The sequence below is a fragment of the Penaeus vannamei genome, unplaced genomic scaffold (genome assembly GCF_042767895.1).
Source record: "Penaeus vannamei isolate JL-2024 unplaced genomic scaffold, ASM4276789v1 unanchor917, whole genome shotgun sequence".
Lineage (NCBI taxonomy): Eukaryota > Metazoa > Arthropoda > Malacostraca > Decapoda > Penaeidae > Penaeus > Penaeus vannamei.
The window spans coordinates 10,001-17,500 of record NW_027213921.1 but is presented as its reverse complement, the minus strand read 5'-3'; the positions used below and the strand labels follow the sequence as shown (position 1 = coordinate 17,500).

Here is a 7,500-nt window from a genome sequence, read left to right as displayed (position 1 = left end):
ATGTACTTGTGTTTTTGTTTGCCAAAAAAATATCATGTATTCATGGAAAAATATTCTCAGTGAACGTAAACATAGACAGGAACGAGTCTCTTTCCTCGGTGAAAATAAACGTTTCCCTTTCCTTCAAACGTTTCTACTTCCCTCGTTGAAGATAAATGTTTCTCCTTCCATCGCTGAAAGTAAAACGTTTCTCTTCGCTTGGTGTTAACCTTCATCCTTCCCTCGCTGAAAATAAACGTTTGTCCTTCCCTCGCTCATGGCAAACGTTTCTCCTCCCCCTCGTTGAAAATAAACGTTGCTCTTTCCCTCAAGGCAAACGTTTCCCTTCCCCCTCGTTGAAAATTAACGTTCCTCCACCCCTCTTCTCATGACAAACGTTTCTGCCCCCCCCCCCCTCGGTGAAAGCAAAACGTTTCTCCTCCCCTCGTTGAAAATAAACGTTCCTCCATCCCTCTTCTTATGACAAACGTTTCTGCCCCCCCCCCTCGGTGAAAGCAAAACGTTTCTCCTCCTCTCGTTGGAAATAAACGTTCTTCCATCCCTCTCCTCATGGCAAACGTTTCTACCCTCCCCTCCCTCGGTGAAAGCAAAACGTTTCTCCTCCCCTCGTTGAAAATAAACGTTCCTCTTTCCCTCCAGACAAACGTTTCTCTTCACCCTCGTTGAAAATAAACGGTCCTCCTTCCCTCTCCTCATGGCAAACGTTTCTTCTCCCCCCCCTCGGTGAAAGCAAAACGTTTCTCCTCCTCTCGTTGAAAATAAACGTTTCTCTCCCCCCCCCCCCTAGCCACGTGTTGCGGTTCTTCGAAGAGGTCAACTTCACCCAGGTGCTTGATAACGTCCCCCAGGAATCATCTCAGCTGTGGCTTGATGCTATCGAAGGGTAAGTACGTCAGAGGTAAAAGCATGTGGGTCATGAATTAAATAATCATCATTAAATATCACTTGATTAAAAAAGAAGAAGACTGACATGCGTTGTCCATGTTAGTTTAGGATTATTCTAGAATTAAATTGACCTAACACGCGGTACACAGCACAATCCAGGTCACTTTTCTTTTCTTCCACGTGAGGGTCAGATACAGAGGTCAATGAAGCTACGATTTGATATTAATTGCCCAAATACCCCCCTCCCTCCCCCCCTTTTGCAGGATCTTCAGGTACCACATCAAGACGGAGTGGAACAGCAAGCCCGTGACCCATGACCCGGTCGAGATTAAGCTCCAAGGCTTCGAGGTGAGAGAAAATAGGTGAAAATAGGTGTCTTCCGTAGAATAAAGGAGTTGTAAGTTGGCGTTGTTCTCGCTTCGAAACACTATTTTTAATCCTTTTTAAATCGTCATTTTCTAAAAAAAAAATCGTCACCAATCATTTCTAATCCTCTTTCAATCGCCATTTTTGTAAAAATCGTCACCAATCATTTCTAATCCTCTTTCAATCGCCATTTTTGTAAAAATCGTCACCAATCATTTCTAATCCTCTTTCAATCGCCATTTTGTAAAAATCGTCACCAATCATTTCTAATCCTTTTTAAATCGCCATTTTGTAAAAATCGTCACCAATCAATTCTAATCCTCTTTCAATCGCCATTTTGTAAAAATCGTCACCAATCATTTCTAATCCTTTTTAAATCGCCATCATTTCTAAATCACTTCTAATCCTCATTCAATCTTTCTCCCCTCGACCAGGCCGGCGTCGAGATGAACGTGACGGCGCCCTTCTTCGACGACCCCAAGCCCGAGGGTCCTTCCGGCCAGCCCTTCTACGGCCTCTGGGACTACGAGGGTGAGTGCCTGCGCGTCCTCCTCGATGCCGGGGGGTTGGGGTGGGGGTGGGGGGTGGGGTCGGGGGGTTGAGGGGTTGGGGTTGGGGGTCGTTCTCGATGTCAGGGGTTGGGGGTGGGGTGGGGGTGGGGTCGTCCTCGATGTCGGGGGGTTGGGGGTGGGGTTGGGGGTTGGGGTGGGACGTCCTCGATGCCGGGGTTGGGGCTTGGGGTGGGGGTCGTCCTCGATGCCGGGGGTTGGGGGGGTTGAGGGGGAGGGTAGGGTGGTCGTCTCCTCCGTGGCGCTGTGGTTGTATTTTTTTCTTATTTTTTCGTTCTCTTTCTGCTTTGGTTTTGTTTTTTTCTTTTATTTTTTCTGTTGCTCCCTTTTTATTTTTTATATTTTTGCTGTTAATTTGTAATGTTTTATCTCTTCCTCTCTTTCTCTTTCTTTCTGTCACTCTCTTCTCTTTATTTTTCTTTCTGTTACTCCCTTCTCTTTCTCTCTGTTACTCTCTTCTCTTTCTCTTTCTTTCCGTTACTCTCTTCTCTTTCTCTTTCTTCCTGTTACTCCCTTCTCTTTCTCTCTTTTTCTGTTACTCCCTTCTCTTTCTCTTTCTTTCTGTTACTCTTTTCTCTTTCTCTTTCTTTCCGTTACTCTCTTTTCTTTCTCTTTCTTTCCGTTACTCTCTTCTCTTTCTCTTTCTTCCTGTTACTCCCTTCTCCTTCTCTCTTTTTCTGTTACTCCCTTCTCTTTCTCTCTTTGTCTGTTACTCCCTTCTCTTTCTCTTTCTTCCTGTTTCTCCCTTCTCCTTCTCTCTTTTTCTGGTGCTCCCTTCTCTTTCTCTCTTTTTCTGTTACTCCCTTCTCTTTCTTTCTGTTACGTCCTCCCTTTTTCCCTAGTGTTTCTCCTTGCTCTCTTTCTCCCTGTATGTTTTCACGTTCTTATATTACTTCCTCCTTATTCATCATCGCTCTCCACGTCCCTCTTTCGCTCTCTTATATTACTTCCTCCTCATTCATCATCGTTCTCCACTTCCCTCTTTCGCAGTCGTGGAGATGTTCTCTTATATTACTTCCTCCTTATTTATCACCATTCTCCACGTCCCTCTTTCGCAGTCGTGGAGATGTACTCTTATATTGCTTCCTCCTCATTCATCATCGTTCTCCAGTTCCCTCTTTCGCAGTCGTGGAGATGTTCTCTTATATTACTTCCTCCTCATTCATCATCGTTCTCCACTTCCCTCTTTCGCAGTCGTGGAGATGTTCTCTTATATTACTTCCTCCTCATTCATCATCGTTCTTCTCTTCCCTCTTTCGTTCTCATATTACTTCCTCCTCATTCATCATCGTTCTTCTCTTCCCTCTTTCGTTCTCATATATTACTTCCTCCTCATTCATCACCGTTCTCCACTTCCCTCTTTCGCAGTCGCGGAAATATTCTCTTATATTACTTCCTCCTCATTCATCATCGTTCTTCTCTTCCCTCTTTCGTTCTCTTATATTACTTCCTCCTTATTTATCACCATTCTCCACTTCCCTATTTCGCAGTCGCAGAAATATTCTCTTATATTACTTCCTCCTCATTCATCATCGTTCTTCTCTTCCCTCTTTCGTTCTCTTATATTACTTCCTCCTTATTTATCACCATTCTCCACTTCCCTCTTTCGCAGTCGCAGAAATATTCTCTTATATTACTTCCTCCTCATTCATCATCGTTCTTCTCTTCCCTCTTTCGTTCTCATATATTACTTCCTCCTTATTTATCACCATTCTCAACTTCCCTCTTTCGCAGTCGTGGAAATATTCTCTTAAATTACTTCCTCCTCATTCATCATCGTTCTCCACCTCCCTCTTTCGCAGTCGTGGAGATGTTCTCTTATATTACTTCCTCCTTATTTATCACCATTCTCCACTTCCCTCTTTCGCAGTCGCGGAAATATTCTCTTATATTACTTCCTCCTCATTCATCATCGTTCTCCACTTCCTTCTTTCGTTCTCATATATTATTTCCTCCTTATTCATCACCATTCTCCACCTCCCTCTTTCGCAGTCGCGGAAATATTCTCTTACATTACTTCCTCCTCATTCATCATCGTTCTCCACACCTCCCTCTTTTCGCAGTCGTGGAGATGTTCTCTTATATTACTTCACTCCTTATTTATGGCCACCATTCTCCACTTCCTTCTCTTTCATGCGCAGTCGCGGAAATATTCTCTTATATTGCACTTCCTCCTCGTATTCATCATCGTTCACTCCACTTCCTTCTTTCGTTTCTCATATATTATTTCCTCCCCTTATTCATCACCATTTCTCTCACCTCCCTCTTTCGCAGTGATCGCGGAAATATTCTCTTACATTACTTCTGCCTCCCTATTTATCACCATTCTCCACCTCCCTCCTTCGCAGTCGTGGAGATGTTCTTCCTCAACGACAACGACGAGTACCTCGAGGTGGAGCTCGGGCCTTGGGGGCAGCACCTCCTCCTCCTGCTCAAGGGCGCCCGCAACGCCATCAAACACTCGATGCCCCTGGACTACTTGGCCCAAGTCCCAGCGTCGACGGACGTAAGGAAACCGGGGATTCGTTATCGGATTCGTTATCGGTGTCGTTGTGTTTGTCTTATTCTTATTCTTCTTATTATTATTATGTCTTACGTTGTGTTTGTCTTCTTCTTCTTCTTATTCTTATTATTATTATTATGTCTGATATGTGTACGTGAATTGACGAGGGTGCGATGGTGGATTGGTGTGTTAATTTTTTGTTTTTTTTTTCTTCCTTTTTCTCCTTCTTCCTCTTCTTCTTCCAATCCCTCTACATCCTTCTCCCGCTCCCCCCCTCCCCCACCTCTTCTTCCTCCTCCTCCTCCACCACCATTTCCCCCTCCCCCTCCTCTACCAACACTTCCTCCTCCTCCTCCCTCCCTCTCCCCCCTCCCCCCACTCGTCCCACCCCTCCTCCTCCCCCCCTCCACCTCCTCCATCTTCTCCCTCCACACTCCCCCACTCCTCTACCACCTCATCCCTCCCCCTCCTCCCTCTCCCCTCACCATCCTTCTCCATCCTTCCACCTCCTCCCTCCTCCTCCTCCACCACCTCTCCCCCCTCCCCCACTCGTCCACCTCCTCCTCCCCCTCCCTCTCCCTCCACCACGCCTCCCCTCCCCCCTCCCCCCATCCCCCTTCCCCCATCTCTTCCTTTTCCTCCCCATCCCCCTCTCCCCTTCCCCTACCCTCCACCTTCCCATCCCCCCTCCCCTCCTCCCCCCTATCCCCTCCCCACCCCCCTTTCTCCCCTCCCCCAGGGCAAGTGGAAGGGCTCGGCCTTGATCCCACCCAGCAGCCGCCACTTCCCCCGAACGTCAGCCGCGTCAACGCCTACGCCATCCACGGCACCGACAAGGCCCGCGTGTACGAGTCCCTGTTCCCGGCGCCCGAGAACGACCCGGACTTCCCCCAGCCGGACTTGTGAGTACCGGGGAAGGGCAGAGGGAGACTGACTGTTATTTATGCTTGTATTTACTTGTCTATCTATTCGACGCTGTTTGTGTGTTTGTTTGTTGTGTGTGTGCGTGTTTGTGTGGGGGACTGACTGTTGTTGATATATTTGTTCGTCTGTCTATTCGACGCTGTTTGTGTGTTTGTTTGTTTTGTGTGTTTGTGTGTGTGCGTGTTTGTGTGGGGGACTGACTGTTGTTGATATGCTTGTGTATTTGTTCGTCTATCTATTCGACGCTGTTTGTTTGTTGTGTGTGTGCGTGTGTGTGCGTGTGTGTGCGTGTGTGTGTGGGGGACTGTTGTTGATATGCTTGTATATTTGTTCGTCTATCTATTCGACGCTGTTTGCGTTTGTTTGTTTTGTGTGTGTGCGTGTTTGTGTGGGGGACTGTTGTTGATATGCTTGTATATTTACTTGTCAATCTATTCGACACTTTTTTTTTTGTGTGTGTGTGTGTTTGTGCGTGTGTGTGTGTGTGTGTGTGTGTGTGTGTGTGTGTGTGTGTATGTGTGTGTGTGTGTGTGTGTGTGTGTGTGTGTGTGTGTGTGTGTGTGTGTGTGCATAATCTTATGTTGATATGCTTATATATAGACATCTATGTATTTATCTATCCGTTTCTCTATATTTATGCGTGTGTGTGTGTGTGAGAGCATGTCTCTGTGTGTGTGTGCGTGCATGTCTCTGTGTGTGTGCGTGCGTGTATTTGCGTACATGCGTAGGTCTTCCCTCTCACGAGCCCCGCCCCCTGACCGCTTCCTCCCGCAGCCACCGCCTGGAGCTGTTCAAGCCGATCGACTTCCAGTTCCAAGTGCCCAACAACTCGGAGTACTCGCAGCTGTGGCAGGACGCCATGGCCAGCGGCGGCAGCTCCTCGACGGGGATCTCGGTGGGTTCTCTCTCCCGGGTCCTGATGGTGGGCCTGCTGTCGGCGGCGGTGATGGGCGCAGCATGGGTCACGGGGCGCTGGTGAGAGTCCACACCCACGCCGCCCTCCCCACCTCCCCCCCTCAGAGCCCGTGGGCGTTGGTAGTAGCAGCCCGGTGGTGGTGGTGATGGTGGTGGTGAATCGGGTGGTGGTTTTGGTCGGTGGTGGTGCAAGTGGCAGGAAAAGACATCTAGTGCCTTGCAGCTTGGAATAGCTGCCTTGCTCTTCTCGAGGGAGAGTAAATCAATTAATTCATTCCTCTTTTCTTCTTCTAATACTTCCTTTTCTTTCCTTTCTTGGCCGTTTGCTCGTTTCTCTCTTTTTTACTCCTCGTGTTTTTTTATTTTATTTTCCTGAACGCAAATGAAAACTCTCCCTCCTTCATTTCTTGTTTGAACTCATATCTGTCTTTCCCGACTAACAAATAATATTCTCTTAATTGCAAGATGCTGTATATGAATCAAATTTCCCCACAATTTTGTGATTATCTAGTGTTTGCATGAAATAGTGTATAGCGTTGATTTGCTGTGATAGGAAAATTAATGAACGTGTATATAAAAATCACGAACTATGTAGCTTGTCATCAGATCTCAGATAGTTTGGCATGTATAAGAAATAAATTGCTGAAAAAGCCTCGTCTTTGGAGTGGCCTCATGTAACAAAGAAAGATGACTAACAACACTGTAGAAAGATCCGTTCATTGCTTGTCTCGTCGACTAACTAACAAGGACTGAATGTTATGCCGACTGCATGGCGACCTGCACTAATCAGAGGTGTGCAGATGAAACGCCTGACACTAAGTATGTGTTGTAGTATTTGACATATTCTGGGATATAACGTGAGACATGTCATAAGTCCTCATATATTGTCCAATGATTTTTGAAACTTTCTTTTATCGTCTTAGGAATAATCCACACACGTAAAAGAGAATTTATCTAATCTTACGATCTGTCTCCAGCCGGTGGTTAAGGACGAGGAGGAGGTGGAGGTAACGACGACGCTGGGTCTCCGCGACGTTGACGAGGAGTTCGTGACCACGTTCGCTCCCGAGACGGAGAGGCCCTTCCCCTCCTCGACGCGCCGCAGGGGAGGCCAGGGAGGCTCCCCCACGCGGCGAAGGAGGCCGATGCCGCACCGGGTCGACTCGGAGGAGGACGTGTCGCGAGGGCAGAGCCGGAAGGAGGACCAGTCTCTGTTCCAGCAGCGGCGAGGCGAGGCGCAGTTCTTCGCCCCCGGACCCGTGCCCAGACCTCATCAGGTCCGGGGAACCGCTCCGGGCCGGTTCCAGGACCGTGTGCTCGTGTCGGAGGCGGCGGACC

General features: G+C 47.7%; 1 pseudogene; it reads left to right on the top strand.

The window, feature by feature from the left end:
• LOC113813141 (uncharacterized) overlaps window positions 1-7,500 on the top strand; it is a 48,565-nt pseudogene that overhangs the window by 39,573 nt on the left and 1,492 nt on the right.